Below are 26,484 nucleotides of genomic sequence, written 5' to 3' on the forward strand. Positions count from 1 at the left end.
AAACTCTTATCCACAGCTGGTGGGAATATTGTCTGATCCATGGGGTTCTCCAGTAAGCCCAGAACTGAGCTCCCATATGACCCAGCAATTCCACTTCTGGCCACCTATCCCCAGGACAGAAGAACATTCGAAAGACTGTGTGCACACCATTATTCATCACAGCACTCAGTAAAACAGCTTAGGTCTGGAATCAACCTACATGTTCAAGAACAGATCAGTGGATCATGAATATGTGGTATATATACACAACGAAATTCTACACAGCTGGAAGGAACAATAGAATCATGCAACGTAGATAGGAGAATTGGAAGACATCATGTTAAGTGAAGGATAAACATGGGCTGTTATCACTTGTATGTGGCATTTAGAGTAACCGAAAGAGGAAACCAATGGTTTAAGGGAGGGATGCCCGCGGGCTGGAGCGACAGCACAGCAGGTAGGGCGTTTGCCTTGCACGTGGCCACATGGTCCCCTAAGCACTGCCAGGAGTAATGCCTGAGTGCAGAGCTAGGAGTAACCCCTGTGCATTGCCAGGTGTGACCCAAAAAAAAAGCAAAAAATAAATAAATAAAATAATAAAATAAAGGAGGAATACCCTTGTGTAATCACCTAAATCCCCAAAGTGAAGGAAGAAGAAAGAAAGAGGGGGGGGGGGGGAGGGGGGGAGGGGGCGAGGGAAGAGAAGGATAAGAAGCAACTGGGGGCAAGGGGAGTCAGGTACAAAAGTGTTGTTAAGGAATGATAGAGCCAAATCAGAGGCAACAACACTAAAATCATGAGACCCAAACTTTAAAAGGTGCCAAGAGGGCAGACTGGGGTGGGTGGGGGGTATGGAACGCTGTGGGGGGAGGATGACACTGGTGGTGGGATCAGAATATTGTACGTCTAAAACTCAACTAAGAATAACTTTGTAAATCATGGTGCTCTAATTAAATTTAAAAACAGAGAAGAAAGTTGGGTCTGATGGGGCCTAGAGCTAAGGTGCAGGCAAAGGAAGGGGTGCAAAGGTGAGAAAGGGGGTCACCTTCCAGCAGCCCAATGCTAACCGATCTTCAACTATGCAGAACAATTGTGCCAGGGCTGTGAATCAACAGGAGAGCACATGTCTCACAGGTACCAAGCCCAGGGTTCAATCCTGGCTCCCACCGCCCCCCCCCCCCGCAAATACAAAAACAGTATCAGTTTTCTCACTACAATTTTTTATTCTGAAAAAGTTTATTTCATTTGTGAAACTGTTAAAAGAGTCTGGCGCTTATTTTCAAATGAAGTAGATTTAAAAATAAGAAAATGAAAATCAGTTGGGTTTTTTTCTTCTTTTGGGGGGGGGGGGATCACACCTGGTGATGCTCAGGGGCTACTCCTCATTCTGCATTCAGGAATTAGTCCTGGTGGTACTCAGGGGACCACATGGGATGCTGGGGATCAAACCCAAGTCAGCCACATGCAAGGCAAATGCCCTTCCCACTGTACTATCGCTCGAGCCCCAGAATATTTCTTATTTTATTTTCACACGGTAGTTATCAATAGAATCGACAGAAACAAAAGCTCGGGGGGGGGGTGCATTTTCAAGAAAATTTGTAAGTGTATGCCGGGGCTCCAAGATGGCAAAACTTGAAAACTCCAACTCCGGCAATCGGAGTCTGGAGAGAGACCAGGTCCTGGGCAGGTATGGTGACTAAACGGGGCTGGGGAACTCGGCCAAGTGACTGGGGCCTGCCTCTGACACATGCTGGGGTTAGGCAGAGAGGAAGGAATCCAGGGTGAGATAGCAGCTTCCACTCAGGCAGCTGAGTCAACATGAAACCACTCAGAGAGATGTCATTCCAGAAACAGGCTATTTGGTATGAACTTTTTTCTTTTTTATTTTAATTTCAAGGGGAGGGAGAGAGATGAAAAGAGGGAGAGGGAGAGAGGGAGAGAGAGAGAGAGAGAGAGAGAGAGAGAGAAAGGGAGGGAGGGAGGGAGGGGGAAAGGGAGAGAGAGAAAGAAAGGGAGGGAGGGGGAGGGGGAGAGGGAGAGGGAGAGGGAGAGAGAGAGAGAGAGAGAGAGAGAGAGAGAGAGAGAGAGCGCGCTCGCAGTGGAGCATGGGAGCTCAAAGCACTGAGTGCCTGATTTGCATGCAGGAGGTCCAATTCGATCCCTGGCCATCTGCTGTTCCCCAGACACCAAGCACCACAGCTCAGCGACCCCTGAGCACATAACTGGGAGTCTGCCCCCAGCACAGCTTTCCATAAGCCCCAAACCAAAAAGAATTCCAAAGTGGAGAAGGGGATATCACAAATAGACAAAAGCTTAAGCGGAGGCACAAAATAGGCCCTTTTCCTTGCAAATACATTAGTTAAAAAAAAAAAAAAAACAGGAAGGGGGAGATGGCTCAAAGGACTGGGCTCATGCTTTGTGTGGAGGTTCTGGTTTTATCCCTGGTACCCCAAGTTCTCACGTGCACCAGGAGTCACCCCCAGACTGGAAGTAACTCCTGAAAATCATTGGTCAGCTGAGTCCCTCTCCCCCACACACGCAAAATCCCTCAGCATCTCCCAGGACATCTGATAGAAGTCAACAAACCAGAATGTCTAGTCAGGGTGGGAATGAGACTGGATTCCCCTCTGTGGGCCCCCAGGCAGAGAGGCAGCCCCATGCCCTTTCACTTTCTAACCGGGTCACTTTCTAACTCCATCTACAATGCTCTGGGTTGGGCCTGGGTGTTGAGACACGCCCTGCAGTGCTGAGCTTTCTCCCGCCTCTGCTCTCTCTGCTCAGAGACTCAGGCAACCAACTGGGCTGGCCTCATGCAAGGGCCCTTTCGGTCAGCACCTTCCATAAGTCCAGAGGATGGTGCACTTCCTGCTCTGAAGGAAATCAGATCAGGTTGGATACCTAATCAGGCCAGCAGGAGCGGTGGTGGAAGGGGGGAGGCGCCCCCCCACCCAGGGGTTGCCTGATCACCTTCTTCCTGGAACCTGCTGGGGGTGGGGGGAGCAAGAGGGTTAGGAGTAGATGAGAGAATGTCAATGCTGCCCCCCACCTTGCCAGACCCCAAGATTTGCAGGAAGTTCAAGATGAAATCAAGTTAGTGGAGCCCCAGATGGGATCAGAGGTTTATCATTTCCTTGGGTATCTGAGGTTCAGGTGCCTGGAAAAGCCGGGTGCTGGAGGCCCCATCTAACCCCAAACCTGTCATGATTGATCATGATTGTCACTTCAACTCACAGGGGAAGAAACCTAGAGGGTAACATTCTTCCTAACAGAACCACTTTGAACACAGGCGCCACTGAGACTCTACAGATTATGTTTTCAGAGCAATAAATAATGTGCTACTGTACAGCAAATGCCCCGACGTGAGGGGCATGAGGGGGTCGGGGGAAGCCCTGAACTTAAAGACAGGATGGCTCAGATTCAGAACAATCTTTCATGACTCCTGCTTTTTCTAGAATTGATGGGCCAGTGAAATAAATCTTAGAGATTTATTGGCATGTTAGACGTGCCAATCTGGTAAACACCTTTTGTTTGCCTGGTTCTCCCCGGCAAGGCTGGGGTTACCAGGGCTCTCCCTGGTGCTTCGCAGGAGGCTGAGTGGGTGCCGGGACTGTGCTCCAGTCTGTGAAGGTAGCTCATTTACACCAAATTAATACTCCTTTACGCCAAACGTTGTTTTCCAATGCTACAAACACATCCCTATACTTTTTTTTTTTTTTTACCAGTTTAGGGGTCATACCCAGTGGTGCTCAGGGGCAACTCCCAGTATAGTGCTCAAGGATCACTCCCGGGGGTCCCTGGTCCAGGATGGAGCCCAGGCCTTCTGCACACAAAGCATATGCACTAGGTCTTCAACTCACCTCCCCGGCTCAACCTATATACTCTTGTGCAAACTCAAGAATTTTTTCATTTCAGTTCAGTTATACAATGGGCCAAGTAAGTGTTTCCGTTACTAGCAAAAGGGGAGGTTCTGCTTCCTCCTCTTTTGAACACGCACATTTTCAGAGATAAATGACAATGTCTCCAGACAAGCATATGTGAACTCCTGGGCCCAGATGTGGGGTGGGGGGCAGGGGTGTCGGATAATACCAGAAGTCACTAAGCTTAACCCTGGCTGCTTATCTAAAAGGTCACTTGCCCAATGAACTCACTGCGCAACAGTCAGGAATCCCAGGGCAAAGTCCTGCTTCAAAACTTGGCTAGCACTAAGAGGCAAGAAAACCAGCTGAAGGGCCCAGACCAGGGCCAGGGGTAAGCCCTGCATGCTGCAAATCCCAGTTCCCCAACACCACATGGTCCCCGGAGCACTTCCGAGAGTGGCACTAGAACAGAGAGCCCCACAATCCTGGGGTGTAGCCAACCCACTCCCCCCCCCCACACACACACAAAAAACAGAAAATAGCATATTCTGTGGGCTTGATCTAACCTTTAAATCACTGTGGACAGGGCAGAAGCCTCACCCCGCAAAACAGCCCAGCACCCGTCAGTGCAGATGTTCATTAGGGTTAAGAAGGTGCAACATTCAGAACATTGCTGGGAATACATTTAAATCACGAGACAGAACTTGCTTTCCTGTGGCCAGAGGATTGGGAAACTCAGAACAGTAAGTCAGAGGGAACTGGGAAACGGGGTAAAGAGGTACAATCAAAACTTGAGCCAGAGAGACAGTATGCTGGGGAGGGTGTTTGCCTTGCACACGGATCACCCGGGTTTGATTCTTGGCACTGCATATGGTACACCGAGCACCACCAGGAGTAACTTCAGAGCATTGCCAAGCGTAGCCCAAAAGCAACACAAAATGGTGGGGGACGGGGGGGACTGGGAACTGAGGGAGAGGGTTTAGTATGCTGCAGTCCTAAATTCGACCCCCCGCATCCCATGGTACCAAGCACCAAAAGGAATAAGCCCAAACCACTGAGTAGGAAACAGCCCCTAAGCACAATGGGTGTGCCACCAAAAGAAATCCACAATGGGGGGGGGGGGGGGGGTCAGGGCCAGAGAGTTAATACAGCAAGGAAGGTGCTCACCTTGCACTGGCACACCCAGGTTGGATCCCCGGCACCCCATACGATCCCCAGGGCCCTGCCAGGAGGAATTCCTGAGCACAGAGCCAGGAATGAGCCCTGAGCACCACCAGGTGTGGCCCAAAACCCAAAAAATGGGGGTAGGGAGTTCATCCACGGGAAGATGACTAACGTGGTTCAGGTGAAGCCCGTGTGGTGTGGAAGCACAGGCAGACACAGGCAGGCAGAGGGCAAGGCACCCAGTGAAGGAGAAGGCGATGGGACACCCCAAGAGTGTCAGAGGGCAATGCTGAGAGAGACGCAATGCGGGTGGGGAAGAATCTAGACGGTCAAAAGAAAGAGCTGAAAGCACATCCAGCCCCTGATTTTACCCTAGATGGCAGCCACGAACCTGAGCCACAGCACCCTGGAGTCCCAGGGACCCTTTCCCGGCCTCCAAAAGGTCAAAATGCTTGTCCTCTGAGTACCCCCTAGCCCCCACACCCCACCCCAGCTCAGCCCGATGTTTTCACTGGGCTGCTATTTGCACTGACCCAGAAACATGGGTGGATACTAATGGGGTGGCCTTCACAGCAGCCCCCAAACTCCTAGCAGTCCTGTGTTCTTCATAGCCATGTATGTGTTCACACTGCAAAGTGAAAACTTGTCCTCCTTGACAAGTTCTCTTGAAATGATTCCTTTATCAATTCCTGGCCCCTGCACCCCCCCCTTTATCTGTGTGACAAAGCATTGGGGCTAGAAGCTGCCCAGCTACTCCTTAGTAGGGGACACTTTGCAGATGACCAGCCCTGGGCCAGGGAGTACAGGCTGGACTAATCCTTTTCTCTCCTGGAACTTGCTGGGATTTTTCTCTGGCAGAAGTTGATGGTTATTATTTACTTTATTTTTGATTTTTGGTTTTTGAGTCATACCTGTGGTGCTCAGGGCTCACTCCTGGCGGGTTTGGAGACCATATGTGGTGCCAGGGATCGAACCCGGGTCAGCCGAGTGCAGCAAATCCCTGCTGTACTATAGCTCCGACACCATGACAGTTATTCTTGGGTTTGGCAGGCGGCATCTCAGAATTGATGCCAGCCTGTTGCCTCCAGAGAAACAATGGACAGAAATTTGCTGCCAGTGATGAAAGTGAGATCTGGGTGCAAACCGGAAACTTGGAGAACCTCTAGCTGCCACTGTGAACTTTCCAACATTTAGAGATAAGAGAGGTGTGAAAGTAGCCACTGGGGTTTTGTGGTCTTGCCTGACACATATCAAAGGTTGGGACAACCTGATATTCAGAGAGTCAGAATTTCCCAATGACCGACACATGAATGTTACCAAGATCACATAGGGGCAAAGCAACCATTCAAATCGCAAGACGAATCAACCAATTTCGCCAGAAAGAATAGAGCAATAGTACAGCAGGTAGGGCATTTGTCTTGCACACAGCTGATGCAGGTTTGATCCCCAGCACCTCAAAGGGTCCCCCAGCTCACCAGGAGTAATTCCTGAGGGCAGAGCCAGGAGGGAGTAACACCTGAGCATTGCAGGATGTGGCCCAAAGACCAAAAAAAAAAAAAAAAAATCCAGAGAACTGAAAAGTTCACTGATAGAATTTCAGATTCCATATTCTAACCAATCCTGAAGATGATCGGTATCAAATAATCTTGGCATGGTATTCAAGAAACACACACACAATTTTCTGAAAATGCCATTTGAAGATTTTTCCTAACTAGATTACCTAAGGTCACCTTTTCTTTAATTACTTGAGCTAAAACAAGACACAACAAAGGTGACCTTGGGACAAACAGACAGGTAAACCCATTAATGCAAAATGAAGTCACTCCTATCACTAGATTTTTTTTTTTTGCTTTATAAAACAGTGAGTTTTCACAAAATCTGTTTGCATTGCAATGGGCTTACATATTTTCTAACATTAAATAAATCAGCAAATACTTTGTGAATACCTCCGCTTTCATTTCTAATCCAGCCAAATATTAACTGATCAAAATCTCACATAGAGGAAAACTGGGGGCCGGAGTGATAGTACAGCAGGGAGCGGAGGGCACTTTTTTGCACATGGCAAGCCTGGGCTTGATCCCTGGCATCCATATGGTCCACCCAGCCCATCAGGAGTGACCTCTGAGCATCGCTGGGTGTGGCCCCCAAACAACAACAACAAACCTCACATAAAGAGACTGAAGACAGTATGGGGTGAAGGCACCTGCCTAGCTCACACCTGGCCCCCTTGTCCCTCAAACCCTGCCAGGAGTGATCCCCAGCATAGAGTCAGAAGACCTGAGCACCAATGGGTATGGGTATGACCCAAAAACAACAACCAACTTCTTTTTTTTTTTGGCTTTTCAGGTCACTCAGTAATATGCAGGGGTTACTCCTGGCACTACACTCAGGAATTACTCCTGGTGGTACTCAGGGGACCATATGGGATGCCAGGAATCAAACCTCTAGGTTGGTTGTGTGCAAGGCAAAACCTGCTGTACTATCGCACCAACCCCAACAATCAATTTCTTGGGCTAGTTTCCACTAGGGCGTGGACTAAGGAGAATTTTGAAGGTCTATGCTGAAGAGATAGGCCTGGAATCTACAAAGGCCAACCTACAAAGGTGTTTGCTGTGAAGACACCACACAGCAAAGGACACCCCAAGATTTGCAAACTTCCTCCAAAACGGGATCAGGTTGGGAGGTTGAAGAGGGTGCGTGCTGGCACAGCCTGGCTCTTGAGTCTACAGAGAACATTCTTTAGGAAAGAGATTTCACAGCCTTGGTCTTTACCTCTTCCCACACACAGGAGAGTCTGTTTCTACAGATTAGGGGATTGCTTTGAAATTCTGCACAACACATTTACCTTATTGTCAACTGAAAACATTAGGAATTAGACAGACTGAGTTAAATAAGGATTAATGGGGGCCCGGAGCGATTAGGACAGTAAGGCACTTGCCTTGCATGCAGCCAATCAGACTTGATCCCCAGCACCCCACATGGTCCACTGATTCTTCTCCAAGAGTCATTCCTGAGTGCAAAGCCAGGAGTAAGTCCTGAGCACCTGTGGGTATGGCCCAAAAACTAAGCAAACAAACAAACAAAAAACAGGGAGTAATGTTTCTCTGGGCTGGAGCAATAGAACAGCAGGTAGCACAGTGTGCCTTACACGCTGCTGACATGGCCGACCAGGGTTCAATTCCTCCACCCCTCTCGGAGAGCCTGGCAAGCTACCCGTGACGTGACGTATTTGATATGCCAAACACAGTAACAACAAGTCTCACAATGGAGACGATACTGGGCCCACTCGAGCAAATTGATGAACAATGGGAGGACAGTGCTACAGTGCTAATGTTTCTCCATCCACCGTATTGTTTATAGCTGGGGCAGAAAACAGGAGCAATTCCTGGCCAGGCACCCTCTAGAAACCAAAAGGCCAATAGCAGAACCTAACAGAACTGTTGTCTCTTTCCAGGCAAAAGTCTCCATAAGGAACATCTGGCCAGCTGGTCTTATATGGGCAGATTCAAAAATCGGCAGCTAGCTAGTTCAGCTTATAAAGATGAACTCAAAGTCTACCAACCAGTTTTCTCTGAGTTTGCCTTTTCCCAAATTTGCCTTCTCCACTAACCTCATGGGAAACCTCAAGACCAGGGAGGCAGATTTGAGCTTTGCTGCTCTCTGGTCTCTTGCCAGCTGACCTTGCAATAAAGCCCCATCTTTGCTCAAAACTTGACAGTTTGTTGAACAGTTTCTACCATACACAGAAAGGCACACAGAACCATGGGCCCTTTCTTGGGAGTAAATTGTCCTTAGTTTTTGAATGATACTGGACCGGGGATTAGAGCAACAGTGAAAGGAGTAGAGTGCTTGCTTTGCACGTGGCCAACTCATGTGGCCAACTCATGTTCGATCTGCAGCACCCCATATGGTTCCATGGAGCATTGTCAGGAGTGATTCCTGAATGCAGAGCCAGAAGTAAACCCTGAGTATTACTGGGTGTGGTCCCAAAACAAACAAACAAAAAAGAATGATACTGGACTCTAACTGGTAAGTGACCTATCTGCACAGATTACATATCAACAGAAACCAAACCTCTATAGAATGGAGCAGTCACAAACAACAAAAATCTCAGGACTTTTCCCAGGTAGAGGTCCTTAGTGAGACTCTGAAGAATCTTTTTAAGGAATTTCTCTGTTATTAAACTTGGAATTCCCATGGAGCGAGAGAGATAATACAGCAGGCAGCGAGTTTGTCTTTCACATGGCTGACCCAGGTTCAATCCCCGACATCCCATTTGATCCCTCAAGCACCGCCAGGAGTGATTCTTTAGCACAGTCAGGAGTAACCCCTGAGCACCATCAACTCCCAAACCAAAATTACATAAATATTGAATTCCCTCCAGAGTGGTGAAAGAAAGAATACAGTTGGACCTCATACTGTAATCAGAAGCCTGACATTGGAGGAGATGAAACCCCAGGTAAGATTTTGTCATTACAAAACAACATAGGGACAAATACAATCCTCTGGCAGGGAAGCATGCCCAGGTGGTTTAAGGGAAACCAGAGCAGACAGGAAGCAGCAAGAAGAGCAAGGCAGAAAGACAAAAAATGATGTTGGCTAGGACCAGAACATGAGAGGGAGCAGAGCCCAGTGCTCAGGGCCATGTGCCTTCCATCACAGAGGTCTGAGTTTGACATGTGGCACCACATGGCCTGAGCACGGCGGGGTCAGGGAGCACAGCACTGGACCCAACCAGAAGTGGCCCAAAATAAAAAATAAAAAAAATTATGGAGGCAGAACTGACAGGTTCTAGTATACTAGACTTCAGAATCAGACAGGGTGCAGACAGCCAGCTTGAAACTGCCTGCCCGCCTGTCTGGCCTGGGCATAAGGAGCTGGTGGATAAATTAGACTAGATTCTCCACAAATACAAGTTTGAAGGCCTGGACCCATAGTACAGCGGGGAGGGTACCTGCCTTGCATGCAGCTAACCAAGTTCCATCTCGGGCCTCCCTTATGGTCCCGAATACCACCAGGAGTGATCTCTGAACAGAGAGGCAGGAGGCAGCCCTGAGCATTGCTGGGTATGGCCCCCAAACAAACAACAACAAAGAATAAAAGCAGGAGTTCAAACAGTGGCTCCTGGCAGATACAATTCAGTCCTGATGCCAACTACCTAGAGCCAGTGCCCATCCCACAAGTAAGAACTCTGCTCACAAACCTGCCCCCTCTTCCTGATGCCGCACAGAAGCTGGTCACTGGCCGAAGCTCTCTACCAAGCTGAGAGCTGGACTTCCCTCCACAGGACTGCAAAATCCCCACGACCCCCATGCCCCCAGGCTCAACAACTCACCAGAAAACCTCCTTGAACTAGGACCGGGGGCTGGGGCGATAGCACCACCAGGAGGGCGTTTGATGGCAACCTAGGTTCCATCCCCAACCCCTGATACAGTCCTCAGAGCACAACCAGGAGTGATCCCTGAGCTCAGAGCCAGAAGTAAGCCCTGAGCACTGCCTGGTGTGCCATCTTCTGCCTCCTCCCCCACCCATAAAGTACAGAGCCAGGGAGCTTCTACAGGGTGTCAGACCTTTGTCTGCATGCAAATGACCCCATTTTGATTCCAGGCACTGATGGTTCCCAAGCACGGCCAGGAGAGAGGCCTGAGCACAGAGCAAGGAACAGCCCTGAGCATTACTGAGTACGGCCTAAAACCACCCTCCTATTCAATATAAATCTCTCGGAAGAGAGCATAGAACGATACACTAGAGACATGCCGCCAGACCCCAGGTCAGGCTGTTTCATTCAGGGCACCCAGGAGGGGGGCGTGTGAGGCCCCTCCCCACCCCAGCAGAGCCAGCCCAGACGAAAACCTCCATAACTCAACTGCCACCATGCTCAGGGCCACTCTCCACACGCTCGGACCAGCCTCACCCATGAGTCAATCCATTCCTGGATTGCTGTGCCACAAGCGACATCTCGTACTTTACACCAATATACCAAGAGTAGCACACCACATCTGATGGGGTTTAAAGGAGGAGGCAACCAATCTTAGAGGGAAATATATTTATACAGATATAGATAGAAGCACACAAGGCTCAACCTTTAACAACATGTTACTAATCTCTTATAGAAGGGCTTAATAACTCCTGGGTGAAATATAACAATGTTCACACATTCTCCTCTAATAAACCTTTTTTTGTCTCATTTTTAGTGGATTATTCATAGCAAGCAATACAAAACCATTTATTTCAGTTCTGCTTTGGGGGTAGGGTTTGGGGTTCGGGATGAAAATATGGTGGTGGAAAGGTGTAGTGGTGGTGTTATTGGTGTTTGAATATTAAATGTAATATGAACAACTTTCTAAAAATACATTTTTTTAGAAGTATGACTAGTTTTACATAAGTAAAAAAGGTTTGCTTTGCTTCAATGACTAATAAAACTGAAAACCAAAACAATAAAATAAAACCACTCTCCTAACCAAAAGGTAAATCTTCAAAGACACCACAAGTTCTCAATACCATCTGTTACCAGTCTCTTCAAATAAGCAAAAAACAAAACCCTCAAAAATGAGCCCAGGCCCTTTTGAAAGAGATCAGATGGCTCTATCTTTTCCAGAGTATAGTTTTCAAAAAAGCAGCAACAGCCGCGATAGTGCAGCAGGTAGGGTGTTTACTTTGCATGTAGTTAACCCAGGTTCAATCCCCGGTACCCCCATATGGTCCTCCAAGCCCATCAGGAATGATCCCTGATCAGCATGAGCTTTGCCGGGTGTGGCCTCAAAACAAAAAGAAGCAGAGGGTAAGAAAAAGGAGCTTCTCTCTCGCTGGGTTCCATAGCAAACACATTCATTTTCCAGAAGTTCCAGATGAGCCAGAAACTTAAAGCCTTCAACTATTAGTTGAGAATGCTAATACACCCAAAGCACTGAAAAATTAAGGCTAAGTCCACGTCCGTGACGCATTCAAACTGATGCAAACAATGGCCAACATGAAAGAGCACAGATGAGGTCTCGAAGATTGTCACTGTCCTCCAAGGAAGAGGTGATCTAAGAAGATTACAGGGGAGTCTTCCAAAGTGATCACAGATGGGCAAAATGTTCCTGTCTTAAGAGAATCAAGAAACAACACAAATCCTGTGGTCACAACCACAGCAAACCACCTCCGCAAGCGAACTTTACTGAGTACTGTGTATGCCAGTTTGGTTGTGTGAATGTCCTGACATTGATTTACGAGAAATGATCAGTCCCAAGAGAAAAACCAGACCAGCCTGAACTCCTCTCTTGGGACCACGCATGTGATGTGTCTCCTGGTGTGATATGTCTCAGATGCGGCTCCCTCCCAAGAGCAGATCCCTGTGCTCCCCCACCTGCTTTCTGTCAATTCCAAGAGTACAGCCACTGACCTGGCCAACTGGTACAAAAGGTGACTCTAAGGACAGCCGATGAGAGCACTGGGGCATTTCCATGGCACTTAGCTCAGACATGCGACTAAATCCAACCAATGAGAACCCTAGGATTTCACAGATATGTCAATTAATACAGGTCACTTTTATTTTTTAATTTGTGGTTTGGAGGCACATCCAGCAGAGACTTACTCCTGGCTCAGCACTCAGGGATCACTACAGCAGGGCTCATATAGGGTGCCAGGGATAAAACCTGGTCAGCATCACGTGGAACCTTAGCCACTGTACTTTTCTCTTATTAAGCCCACCTGGTTTTCTAAAATTTGCACATGAGAAAAATCAGAGGTATAGTTGGTTGTAAATAAGGAAAACTGTGGTACTGAATCAAGCTTCCTTTCATGTCCTTCTCTCTGTGACCATTCTTTATCTTCCTACCAGTTTTCTTTCCCAGCTCCTTGCAAATGAAAGACAACTTAGCACAGAGGTTTCCTTTTCTTTATTTTATGTTATTTTTTTAAGTTGAGAGTTCCTGGACCAGAGAAGGAGAACAAGGGTGAAAAAAAAAAGGCACTTGCCTTGCACATAGGCAAGAGTGGTTTGATCTCCAATACCACCTCAGATCCCCCAGGCACTATCAGAAATGAACCAAGCAGAGTCAGGAGTAAGCCCTGAGCACTGCTGGGTGTGGGTGTGGTCCAAACCCCACAAAGTAAGCTGAGGGCTCCTGATGAGATTGAAATTAAACTAAGGATAACCCTTGCCACAGATAAATTAAATTGATATTCAGTTTCCTGATATTTTGTTGTCCAAGTTAAGAACCTAGGAAGCAGAGAGAGAATACAGGATGCCAGGTACTTGGCTTGCATGTGACTGACTCTGGTTTAAGTCCCAGAACCACATATGGTGTACTGAGCATTCCTGAGCAGAGCCAGGAATAACCCCTAAGCATTGCCGAGTGTGGCGCAAAGATGAAAAATGTTTTATGGGTTACGGTACCGCTAGCGGGCTGGAGTGATAGCACAGCGGTAGGGCGTTTGCCTTGCATGCAGCCAGCCTGGACGAGCCAGGTTTGATTCCTCCGCCCCTCTCAGAGAGCCTGGCAAGCTACTGAGAGTATTCAATATGCCAAACACAGTAACAAGAAGTCTCACAATGGAGACGTTACTGGGCCCGCTCGAGCAAATCGATGAACAACGGGAGGACAGGTACCGCCAGCAGGTCAGTCTGTACCTGTGAGGTGAGTGCATCAGCAGCCTGATGGTGCCTTCAGACTTCTAGATACCCCAAAATTGCTGCTGTGCCTTTGGCCGACGCGAACAACTTGGGGTCAAGTTTACCAAGAAAGTAAACAGTTAAAAGTTAGGTATGTGGGAGACACACCCACAAACCACCTCGAACTCAGCTATAATTGGAGGCAAGGCCTCTCTGGTTCCTCATCAAACTGCTTAACGACCATGATCCCAGAAGACTCAGAAACAAATCTTGGAACCCAGTGGCTTTTGGCAGAAATGCGTCCGGTCACCACAGTAGATTACTGGCACCAGGCCACCCCAGGGGGAAAGGGTGTTGTCCCTCCGCCTGTCCCCCCCCCCTTGGCGGCTCGGTGGCCGTCATCCTCCAGGGGCCACTGGACAGTCAGGTTTGGGCCCGCAGTGAGGAGACACTCGGGGCCTCATGGAATGCGAGTGGAGCTGGTCCTTTCCTCCCCGTCCCAAAGAGACCCTGGGTCACTCCCACAAATGGCCTCTCTGGCTCCTGATCAAGCTGCTTAATGGCCATGATCCCAGAGACTCAGGAACAAATCTTGGAACCCAGCAGGTTTTGGCAGAAATCCTTCCAGATTTAATTGTTAAAATTTCACGAATCACAAATCACGACCATCCTGTTATTCGTCGATTGCCTCGAGCAGGCCCCAGTAACGTCTCCTTCATCCTAGCCCTGAGATTATATTCAAGGCTCTTCAGAAGAATGAGACCCATCATTGTTACTGGTATTTGGCATATTGGGTACACCACGGGGAGTTTGCCAGACTCTGCCGTGTGGGCAGGCTACATTCGGTAGCCTGCCAGTTTGTCAAAGTAGGAATGAGATAATAAGATGTCATAATAAGATGTCGTGTGGCCGCATTTGCGGCCGCGTGGTTCTGGGAGCTCTGCCAGTACCTTCACGTGTGCGGAGAGTGGTCTCAGCATGGTGGTGGCTGGTCCTGGAGGTCTTCGGCTGCCGGAGCCCTGGTCGGGGCGGGGAGGAAAGCTCAACCCGCTCCCTTCCAAGGGGCCCCGGCAAGGGCAGCCAGGCGCGGGGGCAGGAGACTGCGCTGATCTCTTCTGGGAGCTGGTTTTTATAGTCTCTGAGTCTTGGCCGTTGATGGGATTACACGGCGTCAGGGGGCCAATTGGTGGGTGTGACCCCCGCCTACTGGAATTTGGAGGATCTAGGTGAAGGATGCTCGGCCCCAATCCGAGTAGGCTTGGAGATCTACTTAAATCTAATTAAAATTTTAAATTTTAAATCTAATTAAAATTTCGAAATTCCAAAATCGCACAGCCACTACTGCGGCTGCACGACATCATATGTTATTCATAACGAGCAACAAAAACCAAACAAATTGTCTACGGTTGCCTTTTCGGCAGATCTGAGTGTTGGGGTAAAATCCTGAATAATAATGGTGGGTCTGGTGTCGAAATATTGAATGTAATCAAAGTAAAAAATTAAAAAAAGAGAAAGAAAAATGTTTTAATCTAGTGTATTAGGAGCCAGAGTGACAGCTGGTAGGGTGCTTGCCTTGCACACAGCTGGCCCATGTTCGATTTCCAGCACCCCTATGGTCCCGCAAGCATGCCGTGAGTGATTCCTGAGTGTAAAGCCAGAAGTAATCCCTGAGCACCACTGAGTGTACTCAATTCCCAAAAAGAGTGTACAATATGTGTGTATATGTGTGTGTTTACTATCGCCTTAGCAACACTGTATGTGTGTATGCACACACATATACACACATATACAGTATCTCTAAAGCAATAGTTCAGCGAGTAGGATGTCTGCCTTATACACAGTCAACCCTGGTTTGGATCCTTGGCACCCCATGTGGTCCCCGTGAGCAATCCAGGAATGATCCCTGAGTTCAGAGCCAGGAGTAACCCCTGAGCACCACCAGGCATGGCCCCAAAACAAAAACAAGCAAACAATATCTAGTGTGTTAGAAAGAGGACCAACAGAACTTACAAACCAACAGAACTTACCCCCAATACAGATGCACCAAGTGTCTTAAGTATTCTACAGCATCATGGCTATCTCTAGGATCACTTCTGGCATGTGGACAAAACACGCCTGACGGGAAATAACACCATTTCAACGGTAGGATGTTTGGAAGTCAAAGCAAACTCTCTCTTCCTTCCTGCTTCATGCTAGTGGTGCAGGAGAGGCACTGGGCAATGCCCACGTCTGCAAACTGACCTTTCCAATCACTCCGCGTCCCCTGGGCCAGAGTAGCTGCATGCACTTTCACTGTTTCTTGTTACCCTTATTTTCAGCTCTGGACTGTTTACACGAGAAAAACAAGTGCCCAACTGCCTCTGACAGCAATCGTATTCTACGACCCCCAGAGGCAAGGTCCTGTGAATCTAGGGGCCCTGGAGACAGCTTCATGTGCTCAAGTGTATGGAGGCCCCAGGTTGATCCTCAGCAGCATGCAGTTCTCTGAGCACTGCTGGGAGCAACCTCCAAGCACCGAGCCTGAAGTAGCTCCTGAGTGCCATCAGGTGTGGCCCCCAGACCAAAAATAATAGTAAAGTGATTTTCAAGCACTATTCTCTGCTTCTCTCTAGATTTTTGCCTTTTTTTCTCCACCCTAAACCAGCTTTCTCTGACCACAAAGACAGAACAAGACTGCCTCCAACCCCCAAGTGCCTGCCTATGTGCTCTTAAGTGACGAGATGGGCAAATCGCTCTCTTGGGCTCAGTATCACATTTCCAGGAAAGGGATGCATCAAATCCACTTCAACACTCAGAGTCTTCCGTAGAGGAGAAATGTATTGCACGATACTGGGGGTGGGGTTGGAGGCGCGGAACCAGGGAGGAAGTTGGGGGTGGAGGGGCATCTAGGGCCTGCTTCACATGTCCAAGGTCCTGGGTTTGAGTCCCAGAACCCCAGATGAAACAGATTCAGCAAGATATCCCCAAAAACTCCATTAACATTCCCTGCTACTTTGGACTATTCACCAAAATTAAGAATAGGACAGCAAGAGGAAAGAGGCGACTTTAACTCAAATCAAGGCATCTGTGAAGGATATAGAATTAAGCAGAGCTGAGAACATCAGAGGCACCAAAATCACTACTGCAAGGCCATAAATGTGGTCAACCCAGGTTCTGTCCCAACATCCCAGGAAGTCCTCCAAGCCCACCAGGTGTGAGTCCTGAGCGCAAAGTCAGGAGTAAGCCATTAAGTGCTACCAGGTATGGCCCCCAAACCTAAATAAATAAAATCGCCACTGTTCCAAGAGGTCACATCAACAAAGAAAAATGCAAGTTGAAGATGGAGAGATCATACAGGGGTTGTCACTTGGCCTGTGTGCAGTTGCACTTGGATTGATCCCTTGCACCATAGACGCCTCCCACACCCCCTCACACCCCTCCCCCCCCCCCACACAGCACCACCAGGATTGATCCCTGAGCCAGATGCTGGGTATGATCCCAAGATTCCCATCATCACCACCACCAAAAGAAAAGCAAGCTAAATATAAATGACAAATTCTAGAAAATTGTCTTTTTTTTTTTTTTAAATAATTAGATGGAACAGTGGGTAGGGCGTTTGCCTTGCACGCAGATAACCCAGGTTCGATTCTCAGCATCCCATATGGTCCCCTGAGCACTGCCAGGAGTAATCCCTGTGCATCGCCAGGTGTGACCCAAAAAGAAAAAAAAAATTATCTACAGGAAAAGCCAAGAGAACAAAGTAAATAAGGTCTCTAAGGGCTGAGATGAAGCTGCCTCCCCACTGGACTCCTTGTGGCACACAAGCCCCAAGTTCAGTCACTGAAACTCAGTCAAACTGTCCCTCTCATGCAACAAAAAGATGTTTATAATGTTGTGGCCACACCTGGCGGGGCTAGAGTGCTACTCCGAGTTCTGTGCGGAAGGGCCATGGTGAGAATATTCCCCCGGCCACCGTCCAGGGCCTATGAGTCTGGGGAACTGAGCCTGGACTTCCCACGCACCTTGCACATGCTCAGTCACTCGGATCTCCAGCCTCTCACCAGGGGACTTTAAATGGGTTTCCCGGTGAGTCCTAGACACTGCCGCACCCAGCTCGAGGCACTAGGCTGGCCATTACTATCAATCACCCAGGGCAAAGTGGCATCCACATTTACATGACACTTAAAAGGCAGAGAAGCCCTACATAAAGAAATGACCAAAACGTTACCAGATCTGATCGTTCAAGCAAGGTGCCAGGTTATCACGTAAATTTGTCTGAGGCCAATAAGCATGGAACAGAGGATCAAACCCATGGAAAAATCCAAAAACAAAACCAGGGCCAGAGAGACGGCTCACAGGGCAGAATGCACACTGTCTGCAAGAGGCCTGGGTTAGATTCTGGCACTATTCGGTCCTCCAAAGCCACTAACTGTGACACCCTCCCCCCCCCATATCAAAAATAAATTTTAAAATGAAACCAACTACAATGCTTTCTTGTATGGGGGGCGGCGGGGCACAGAACTGGTGATGGTGGTCAGGGGCTATTACTGGCTCTGCACTCAGAGATTACTTCTGGCAGTGCTTGGGTGCTAGGGACCTAACCCGGGTCAGCCTTGTGCAAGGCAAACGTCCTACCTACTGTACTATCTCTCCAGCCCCTAACATGCTTTATTTGAGCTGGTTTTCCTGAAGGCCGGAGAGTGCACAGGAAGCTGGCAACTGCTGAATTTGATCCCATACACTGAACAAAAACACAGGTTCCGAAAAACAAACCCACAGGGATTCACATGGACCCGGGGTGGGAAGAGGAGGGCAACCTGCAATGGGGTGGGCCAAGTCAAGGGCTGGAGGCTTCCTGTTCAATCCATACCAGACTTTCCCCAGCCACTGGTGAGGGGTCAGAGGGTGTGAAAGCACCAGCACGTGCCTTCTCAGTCCACCTGGGACGCCTCCTCGCAGCCACACGAGTCTGGCCTGCCAGTCCCGCACTGCCCCAGCCCTGCATCCCTGGAAGCATCTCTAGGGCCCAAGACGCTTGGCTGCCGCCGCCACACTCACATATGGGGCAGCTTCCACACCTGACCTCTGAGGTTGGAATGCTTCTCTGGAGAGGGAGACTGGAGTCCCTTCCATTCGGTCCTATTCTGTACTTCCAATTTTTTTTTTCTTTTTGGGTCACACCTAGCGATGCACAAGGGTTACTCCTGACTCATGCACTCAGGAATTACTCCTGGTGGTGCTTGGGGGACCACATGAGATACTGGGAATCAAACCAGAGCCAGCCGTGTGCAAGGCAATGCCGTACCCGCTGTGCTATTGCTCCAGCCCCCCAAATTTGTTTTTTTTTTAAATATACACATGTTGCTTTTACATTTTGTTTTGGGACTACAACAGGTGATGCTCAGCGGTTATTCCTGTCTGCGCACTCAAGGAATCACTCCTGGTGGGTTCAGGGGATGTTCTGGGATGCCAAGGATTGATTTGCTAGGTTAGCCGCATGCAAGGCAAGTGTCCTCCCCACTGTACCATCTCTCCAGCCCCCATACACGTTGCTGTTATAACTGAAAAAAAAATTGCTGGGGTTTTTGTTGTTGCTTTGGATTTGGAGTCACACACAGCTGTGCTCAGGAGCTATTTCTGATTCTGTACTCAGCAGAGACCCCTGAGACCACATCTGGTGCCGGGGATTGAAGCAGGGTGGCTGTACTGCCATTCTGGCCAAATTTTTTTTTTTTAATAACTCAATCACAACTGTGATACCACTTTATCTAATGAGATCAAAACAACGAAAGCTAACAGATAATGTGATTTAAAACTAACAGAACCAAGGAAGTCACTTTAAGGTTACAATGACTTGCCCTATTCCTCTCCCTTTGAGACTAATAAAAATTCAGTAGGGACAGGCAACAAATCAGACCTTACTAGAAAGGAACAGGGTCTATAGACACTCAACTCATGAAACAGGTATCTGAAGAATTCATTTTCATATAATTTCTTTCACCAAGAAATGTAAATAGAAAATTCTCAGAAACCCAGATTCATAATCTCCATAACCTGAATTCAAAAAAGTCCTGATTCTTGAACCTTTAATTGGACAATAACAGTGGTAGTTTGACAAGATTCTCTTTTCCTCAAAGACCATCCAAGAGTTTACAAAGTCACATGCTTTAAATGTGGCCAACTCTTCTAGGATCCCTGACAACGTCCAGGGTCCCCTAAGCATCACCAGGAGTGAGCCATGAGCACCAGCAGTGTGGCTCATACTCTCTCCCCACAAAAACCGTTTGTATAAACCGCCATTCATCTCTCTCTCCCCTTGAGAGACTTCCTTGAGCAAGAGTATTCTCTCAGGAGAAAGCGTCAACCTTCACAGGTAACTGGGCGCGGTCAAAGTCAACCTTTCTGGGGCCAGAGTGCTAGTACAGAAGGTTGGGCACTTGCCTTGCACAAAGCTGACCGGGTTCACTCTCCAGCCCCCCATTTGACCCACCGAGCACTGCCAGGAGTGATCCCTGGGTACAGAGGCAGAAGTAAGCCCTGAGCCCTGCCGGGTGTGGCCCCAAAAACTAAAAAAGAAAAAAAGCCAACCTTTCTCTCCAGCTCTTCACTCCTCCCACAGGCTCTCCAGAGATTCTTCGACAAAAACAAATCATGGGTCTGCGTAACATCTGCGGGCGCTTCCTACTTCCACTGCCATGGAGTAACACCCAAAACAACCTCTCCGTCTTTTACCCCCCTCTCCTGCCTCTCCCTAATCACCCCACTGGGGTCACTTGGGCCTCGTGGAAATGGGGGGTCCCCAAACATGGGGTTATTCCACACACCTACAATTTACTATGGAATGTCCCCGGACCCCAGGTACTGCTCAGGTCCTGGGACAAATGAACATGGACCCTTTTACCTTTTCTCTCCACCTCTTCCTCCTTACTTCTTCCAACCTCATCAAGCATACAGAATTGATTATAATGACTATATATAACACAAACACACATATATCTTATCTCATCTGAAAATGATAAAACACCATAGTAACACTTTCATTATCATTTAATGATTTTACTTGATATTATCACTTTAATTCATTAAAACCTGATACATGGGATATTCCAGCAACACTCATTTTCTAGTCAAATTTTCCAATTTTCTGTCCCAATCATTCCAAACAGACTTTATGTCAGTGACCAAAATGTAACAGCCTCCTTCTGGCAGATGGAGCAGCTGAGTTTCAAATTCCAAGCAGTGAAAGATCACTGAAATCAATTATAGGGGCCAGAGAGATAATAATGGTATTAAGGTACAAGTGCCTTGCATATGGCAGTCTCAGTTCAATTCCTGAGTACTACCAGGAGAGATCCCTCAGCACAGAAGCAGGAATAGTCCCTAAGCATCCTAGGTGTGGCCCAAAATTCAAACACCCCCCCCAAAATAAATAAATAAATAAATACTCTATAGTCTTACTTTTACAGCAGGAAAGAGTCTGAATTTCAGAAAAGCTGGACCCAGGATGAACTGGCTTCTATTGGCGGTCAGTGACTTTCACCATTTTTATACTTGTAAGGTGACACTGGCCGACAGGCGGAGATTGAAACCTTTGTAGAGACATGAGGGTGTTTGCTTACACCAGGCTTTGTATCATAACACCCTGCCCTGCTCAGAGCAGTAAAACTGCTCAGGAAGTTCACCTGGGTGAGAATGAGTGCCACAGACACAGGCTTAGAGGGCCCCAATGCCATCTTGTCTCTGCTTTTATCCTGAGTCTCCTTACTGGTTTGGTTCAGGCGGGCCACTAGGAGCCAGAAGACCTGTCATACCCATTTCTGGCAAATGGCTGCCACCACTTGGAAGCCAGCGAAAGGGCCTACCAACAAAATGCAAGAATGAACATGATCATCATGGGCAGAAATGGGTCAGGAGGCTGGCCAGGGGTGCGAAAGCAAAACCCTCCTGTAAGCAGGAGAGGGCGCTTCCATTTTAACCTCCAAAGATTATTTAAAGAATACATAAATAAGTGCCAACTCGTAGGACCTTGCCATTTTCACTTTCTCATTGAGATGAATCTCTCATCATCTCTCTCCCAATTCCATTCCTGGCAGCCCTGAAGCACCAGGACCTGCCCCACACAACAGTTTGGGAGACCAGCTTAAAACCGAGCCAATTAAGGCTAGAGAGAAAGTACAGCAGTTGAAGCTCTTGCTGACCTTAAGGCTGGTTAAAACGAGAGAAACGGTAGAGGGGTTCAGGCACACAGCTAACGGCTAACCAAATTTTTTAAAAGAAGAAAAAAATTTTAATTTTTAAAAGTGGGGCCGGAGAGCTAGTAAAGCCAGTAGGGTGCTTGCTTTGCACATGGTAGACCCAGGTTCAATCTCCAGCATCCCATTTGGTCCCCCGGAGCATCACCAGGAGTAATGCCTGAGCTCCATCAAGCCCTGATTATAGCGGGGTATGCCCCCCCCCAAAAAAATTTAAGGCACACAGCTGACCCCAGCTCAATCCGGTACCACATTGGTCCCCAAGTACTGTCAGGAGTGATCTCTGAGCACAAAGTCAGGAGTAGGCTCAGAGCACTGGCAGTTGAGACCCAATACACCACCCAGGTGAGTGTGTGTGTGTGTGTGTGTGTGTGTGTGTGTGTTTTCATTTTAATAGGCAGATAAAATTTAAGAGGCAGATTACAAGGGCAGTCACAGGCTTTGTTGGGAGGTCAAACCCATACCCTAGGGCTTGCAGTTAACCATCTGGTCCCCTCAACTAAATAAGAGAAGCAGCTACTAGTAAGCACCCTATACTGGAACAGGAGGATAGGAAATGAGGTCCTATGTTATTAGTATGAAGACAGAAAACAGACCAATTTTCTGTATTTGGGGAAACCAATTTCATGACATTATGTTGGGTTTGCCATCGTTTGTTTACAAAATGTTATTCTGAGACAGTGATAACAGTAATTTGCTCCTATCCTGAGGCTTAATTTACATTCGGAGTCTCTAGGTAAACATCTCTCTGGCCGCCTTCTTTGCAGCTCATCAGCTGAGCATTCTAAATGCTTGGGAAGTGCTCTCCTTCCAGAGCCAACCAAACCGACAGTAAGGATGGGACTACAGCCTTGGTGGCCCCCGATTCATAAAATCAGTGGGAAGATCAGTAAAGTCTGCTTGAAAATGGGGCCTCTGATTAATTCATTATTTCACATGTCTTTGAGGACTCAGCAGGCAGGGAGCTTGCCTTGCATGAGGCTGGCTGATCCTGAGCATCCCATTATAGTCTCCTGATTCCCACAAGGAATGATCCCTGAGTGCAGAGCCAGGAATAAGCCTTGACCACCACTGGACATGGCCCCAAACCAAAAATACAAATATATATTGGGCAAGAGAAGCCGTACAGCAGTAAAGGCGCTAGTCTTGCAAGTGGCTGACCCAGGTTTGATCCCCAGCACCACAGAAGGTACCTGGAATCTGCCAAGAATGATCCCTGAGCAGAGAGCCAGAAGAAAGCCCTAAGCACAACAGGGTATGGTCCACAAAGAAAACAAACCAAAAAAAAAAAAAAATCATCACCTTCCTCCAGGCATTATTCTAGGTATCTCAGAACAAGGAGCCTCATTCTTGGGACCCACAGGAACATATTATTATAGGTGAATTGCCTATGTAATAGTTAAGATTCTTTTTTCATTAGCAGTCTCCATCATAAAGCTTACTGTCACTTGAAATGCTGATCTGAGGAGATGTCTGGGGAGAAGGAAGCACAATGCCAGCAGTTTCTCAACTTGACTGTGCAGGAGAAATTCCTGGGCAGCTTGTTGAAATACTGATTTCACACCACTCCACAGTCAGGTGAGGTGACCAAGACTTGCATTTTCCCTTATCCTTTTTTCCTGTTTGGGGGCCACACCCAGCACTGCTCAAAAGCTACTCCCAGGTCAGTGCTAAGGGCGGGGAGCAGGGGATCATGCCTGCCTGTTTGGTGGCGACCATGGTCAGTCAGGGATCAAACTCTGGCCTCCAGCATGCAAAGCATGTACTCCAACCCTGAGTCACCTCCCCAGCCCCCCCCCCAAAAAATAACTGTACTTTAAAAACAGAACTCAGGGCCAGAGTACAGGGTGTAAAGGAACTTGCCTTGCTTGCAGCCGACCCAGATTCTATGCCAAGCACTATACATGTCGTGTCGTGTCCCCCCCCCCCCCCCCCCCCGAGCATGGCCATGACCATGAGCATGGTCACCCCTGAGCACAGAGCCAGGATTAGCCCATAAGTATCACTGAGTGTGGCCCTAAGACTCAAAAAAATAATAAAAATAAAAACAAAATCTCAGGTGCTACTGAGAAGTGCTCTGACTTGGAAAATCTCATCAGTAAGTGAAGCCATTCAGACAGGAAACGACCATTCAGAAGTGAAAAATCTTTACAGCAGTGGAATTTAAACTGAGTAAAATAAACTCAACCCTCCAAGTCACTATTATTCACCATCAAGGCAGATTAAGATGGAGATTAAGAGTAAAGAAATATATCAGCACCACCTCCTTAACCTCTTCCGAAGGATTTGCATTTTCCAAATCCAAGCATGTGGTGGACAGATGAACTCCGACAGGGTTCCACTACCAATACTGGAGCAAAAAAGGAAACTGAAGGGGAAAAAAAGCTAAAAAGGACAAACATTTCAGGGAACTCACTTGCTACCACTCATTTTATGCCCTATTTCACAATGCTTAGTATCTGAACAATCCACTGGGTTCCAAAGTACATCAAAAATGTGTTCATTTCCTCTCTCACTAAGGCAGAATAATATTAAGAGTTTTGTGAAGGTACTGTGTGCCTCAGCAATTTCAACCAATACATTCTAAAAGGGAAAAAAGCTCTTATCAGAAATATTTCTTAGAGGAGTTGCTTAAAAAGAGCTTTAAGTAGTTTTAACACCATTTTAACACCCTAACATTATAGAGTCCCTCATTTCTCAATTTAGATGGACTTCAAAGTTCCTGACTTCTTTACAAATCTATAGAAAAATATTTTCCTGGATGTTAAAAATAAAAATGTAGACAACATATGTTTTTATAAGCAAATATCCTTGGGAAAACAACTATCTCGAATAAACTTTAAAAAAAAAAACTATTTTCCAGAGAGAGAAATCTTAACTGGGAGGGATATTCTAGCTTATACACCTTCAGCCATCTAAAAATAAATGGATCTATTCCTCCTGTTTGTGTGTTTGAAACTAGAGAGTACACAAACCAGCAGGCTGCAGGTTCTGGTCCATTTCCTGCCCTCAGCTCCGGTCCACATAATCCAGGAGATCTCAGAGCTTGTGTTCAAAGGGATTAGGAAAACTGCCACCCCCTTGACAAGAACCGGGATTTCCCACATGCCTCTGGTCTGTGTGGTATTTGTTTTTATTGTCCCTACTTGTTTTTTACCGCGCCTGCTTCTAAGGTTGGTACTGGTTTTGACCCCACAAATAGCGAGAGCAGGATGCCAAAGCCATCAGCACAAAGAAAGAAACGCATCTCCCGGGGACCCTGCAAACCTGGGAAATGTCAGGCTGGTTCTTGCCTTCAAAATTAGCAACTGGCGAAGGCAAACTTCGAAAAGGAAAACTTTTCTATTCTAGTGGATATCCAAAGATTTTTTTTTTTAATAAATAAATAAATAACTCTCCAGCTCCAACCAAACAGCGAAACCGCTCGGCGAATTTCTTCCTTCAAGAGCCCCAGCCAAGCCCAGCGTCTCGGGTCGGGGAATTGCAACAAAAGATGCCCAGAGGAAATGCAATCGACGAAGTTGTTTTCTGAGCCCCGAGCAAACCGAAGTCGAGGAAGGTGCAGCCCCGTGCCTCCGGGGCTTCCTTTTCCCGGGGAATCCGGGCTGCAGCCGCCGGGGTTCGCGGCCACCCCGCGGTCCACGCCGAGCAGCCGGGGCCGGTGCGTAAAGGGGAAGGCGCCGCGGAGCAGCCGCCCGGCGCGCGCGGCCCCCGAATACCATCAGAGTCAGCCCCGCTCGGCGGCGACTGCAACCCCGCGGCATTGACTGCCCTTCACTGGAAGGGATTTCTGCAGGCACCCGAGAGGTTTTTTTTTTTAAATAATAATTTAAAAAAAAAAGGGAGGGTTGGGGTGGGGGGGGGGGTGGATAAGGATGAGCCTGGGACTCCAGGCCCGGGGTGCGATGCAGCTCCGGAGCCCCAGGAGGCTGGTGGGGAGGCGAGGCTTGGCTCACCCGCCGCGCTCGGTCGGCCGAGGGCAACGAGGTCAGCCCGGGAAGGAGCGAGCGCGCCCCTCAGGCTGCCCCTGGAGAAGGAGGGGACCCCCCCAGCCCCCAGCCCCGGGCCGCCCAGGTTCGACGCCCCTTCCACCCGCAGCCCGTCCCGCGGTCCCCACCCCCACGGCCCGCCGCGCCGCCCCGGCCCTCCCGGCGCCCGCCCGCCCGCACGGCCGCCGCCGCCGCCCCCCGGGGACGGTGAGGGGGAGGATGGTGGGGCGCGGGGCCGGCGCGCGGCCAAGGGTGAAGGGCGGCCCGAGGGACGCGCGCCCCGGGCGGCCATCGCGCCGACCCCCCGGGGGCCAGGCCGCCGCCGCCGGCCGGCCCCCCTCAGCTCCTCACCTCATCTCCAGGCGGGTCCGCGCTGCCGCCCCGGGGACAAATCAGTGCAGCTCGCACGGCGCGGGGAGGGACGCAGGAGCCGCAGCCCCGCACACCATCCCCTCCCGCTGGCCCGCCCGCCTCCCCGCGCGCGTCCCGGAGCCCGGTCGGGGTGCTCCCTCGCGGGCCGCCGTACTACGGAGCAACCAAGCTGCGCTCCCTCCCCTCGGCTCCGTTCCCCTTATTCCTCCTGCGCTCCCTCCCTCGATCCCTCGCTCCCGCCTATCTCCTCATCTCCAGCCGCCGCCTCCTGCGGCCCGCCCACCCCTCAGGCCCCG

General features: G+C 48.8%; 1 protein-coding gene across 3 annotated transcripts in view; it reads right to left on the reverse strand.

The window, feature by feature from the left end:
* The window catches only part of ITSN1 (intersectin 1), a 208,017-nt gene extending 181,656 nt beyond the window's left edge, over positions 1–26,361 (reverse strand). For 2 of the 3 annotated variants that reach the window (XM_056109218.1, XM_056109217.1), the window contains exon 1: positions 26,168–26,361. The gene's annotated coding sequence lies outside the window, so the exon portion shown is untranslated. The remainder of the gene's footprint in view (positions 1–26,167) is intronic. The other variant, XM_056109219.1, reaches the window with a different exon arrangement.
* Between the last annotated feature and the right edge of the window lie 123 nt (positions 26,362–26,484).

Source organism: Sorex fumeus, unplaced genomic scaffold (assembly GCF_029834395.1).
Source record: "Sorex fumeus unplaced genomic scaffold, SorFum_2.1 ptg000265l, whole genome shotgun sequence".
NCBI lineage: Eukaryota > Metazoa > Chordata > Mammalia > Eulipotyphla > Soricidae > Sorex > Sorex fumeus.